We start from the raw sequence: 3,287 nt of genomic DNA, 5'->3' as shown, positions 1-3,287 counted from the left end.
CATAGTAGTTATTTAGTCACCGTGCTGTTCCCTCTCTCTCTGTAGTGGATTTCTTTACCTACTGAGAATATATAAGATGCTCACTTCTACTTTTATATCATGTGTCTTTATTTCAGTCAAACTCTCATACTTTTGCCTTTTTTTTATACTTCTCTCCCTGTCTACTTGTTCAAAATATATTTTCAGTCAAGTTAGCCTTAAAATGAGACATATCAGAAGTGTTCCCCAGTGCTTCAAACCAAAATTGATTAATTCCCTCTCTTTTTTCCTATAGTCCTTTGGATTTCTCTCCTGTCTCCTTAAGTTCATCATCTGTTTCTAAACAACAAACATCCCTTTTTCTGTGTGTGTCTTGATTGCCATCCTTTCGCTTTACCTAACAAGTATAGGGATGCAGTAAATGCTTTTTGATCTGACCTGATGTCATACAATAAAATTTCTATTCTTTGTTTTCCATCGAAAGATAGAGTTTTCTTCTAAAGTACCGGCATCTCTGCTTTTACCGTTTTTTTTTTCTTTGTTTGTTTGTTTCTTTCATAAGACACGTCAAGCTTACTTTTACTCAATATGATGATGAAAGAAAAAAGAATAATTTTCATAAGTAGCTTTTACTAGTAAATGACCGCAGAGTGCTTTTCAAGTATAAAGTGCTGTAATGTGCGTAGTGAAATAATTGAAGTGGAGCAATTACCTAGTGCAATGAAAAACAAAACGGTATTAGGACGTGAGACACCACCTCCTTCAAACTCCACACACACTTTTTTTCTACATATCACAGCGCATGTAATCATTTTTTTATATATATTCTAAATAACTCATTCCTACAGTTATTTATTTTCTTAACACTTGGTGGCTCATTAAATTAGGCTTTCTCAAATCTAAACTCTGATTTGAGAAATACACCATCTTATAACAAAATCCATTTTTAATACTTAAAATATTCTCATTTTTTCCTAGAAAATAGGCATATCATTCAAATCGCTTAATTTTTTGATTGCGTAACTATATTTAAAAATCGTCTCATTTAAATTTTACAACTTTTTTTATTTTATGTAAAATATATCATTCTTATTTTTACCATACCAAATCTAAGGCTATTTTTTAAAATAAATAATCCTCAAGGAAGAGATTTACAAATATTCTAAAAGAAAAAAAAACACTTTGAAACATTTCTTAAGGACCTCAGTGTAGAAAAGTGTTCAAGTGAGAAATTAAATGTGGATTATCATTTTAAAATACAGAAAAAATGTTTACTGGTTGAATAATACAACATTTGAATTTCACAAGGACTATTATTATTATTTTTACACAGAACTGTTTATTTTTAAAATGATGAGAGTTATAAGATAGCATGTGACATTTACTCAAAATACTTTGAACAGGAAGTGCAGCTAGCCCCTAAATTATGTTACTAACTAGGATTGATTATGAAATCTGACACATTCCAAACTTGATTTAGAGAAGCTTTTTACAAAGTTGAAATTTCTGTCTTGTTGTTGTTCATTTGTTTGTTGTGTTTTGTTTTCCCAGTTTATGAACCTTGTATATTTTAGTGATTTTGAAAATTTTATCTCCCTTTAATACCTGCTCTTTTTCTACTCACTGAAATTTTATGGCATTAAGTCAAATCATTTTTCCACATAAAGGTTTTCAAAATATAGAGCAGCTAAATTAGCAAATATAAATAAAATACCTCATTTAATTGTAAATGTCAGATAAACAAGGAATTTTTTATCCCATGCATTTTTCCCAGTGTTGTTTATACTCATATTATAAAATTATTTACTGTTTTACTAAAATTCAAATTTAACTTGGGATTCTGCCTTTTATCTGGCAATCCTTTCAAAGACAGTTTCCTATTCTAACAACTTTGTAGTCTCTTTAGGTTTAAGCTAAACTAAGTATATAAATTTAAATTATTGAGAAATAGCAGTTTTATGTGCTTTCAGGACTCATAATTTCCTTGGAAATGTTGCATTTATGACCCCATGATCATCAAGTATAGTCCAAGCAAAAAATGTTGGGGTTGTGACTTTCCTTAATCCTCTCCACCAATACATTTTAAGATTCAATGTGCCTTTTTATCTGCTTCTTTGAAGTTTTGTAAAAATGTCATATTGCTAATACATATTGTTTCTGTGTCAACTAAAATGCTTAATACTACCTATACCCCAAAGGAATCATCCATCATTCTATACATATGCCAGTTTCGAACCTAAATGCATCATGTTCTACTTAGTCTTAATCTTTAACTCAAACCAAATAATTTTAGCTGACGATATTTCCCATTACTGAAAATGTTCTCTGCTTTTCAAAAGTTTTATAATGACTGCCATTATGCGGAACACTATATATTTTTCTTTTAAAATGTGGTTAATTTTAAAAATATTCACTTTTTCAAATAATTCTCAAGAACACATCTATTTTATATTCAAATTTTAGTCATACGAATTGGTAAATAAACAGAAAATATGATTTTATTATTATTGCATTTATTTATATTATTTCTTTATAGTTTTCATTTTTTAATGAGATTTGTAGAACCTAAGTTTATATTTCCTGAAAACTATTTTGCATAAGAATGGTTCTACTTTACAATGCAGTTACTGAAAAAACACTGCTTTCATGGTGGTCTAGATTTCTTACACACGAATCAGCTACTTTGGGCAGCTTATAGGAAAATATATACTCTAGGCCACAAGCTATAGGTATGTAAAGAAATTTTAATATATAAATGACCTACAATTGACATTTCAATAGTGTTTACTGAAATATTGATAGGAAGAGAAACAAGTACCCACAAGTTTTTTGTTTTTTGTTTTTTTCTTTGTTGGACAACTTGTCTTCTAAAGTATAGATGATTAACTCCTATTTTTGTAATTTGGTAACCATTAAATCTAGAATTATGTGCAAGCTATTAAAAGGGCCCAATACAGACCTCCCTACACTGTTAAGTTTTGATGGCAGGTTAAAATTGTATTCTAATTTTATTAAAACTGGATTTAAAAAAATATATTTACCTGGCAGATGGAAATCTAATCAAAGTTTAAATTATATATAACTTTTCTAGTGACAAATCCTGCAGAATTGAAACACAGAAGTGAGCCATTTTGAATACCTCTGTGAATAATTTGTTAGGCAGCAATTTGGAAGCTTTCACAGCTCCAATGTAAATTTAAAATGAATTTTGGTAAACATATTGAGGTTATGTGAGAGTTAATGCATTTTTAAACAGATAATCCTACCTGTCTGAATAGAACATCATTTGCTTGGAAACAGGATGAGAA

This window comes from Pteropus alecto, unplaced genomic scaffold, assembly GCF_000325575.1.
Source record: "Pteropus alecto unplaced genomic scaffold, ASM32557v1 scaffold35, whole genome shotgun sequence".
In the NCBI taxonomy this organism is placed as follows: domain Eukaryota; kingdom Metazoa; phylum Chordata; class Mammalia; order Chiroptera; family Pteropodidae; genus Pteropus; species Pteropus alecto.
Note: the sequence above shows the minus strand (reverse complement) of the source record.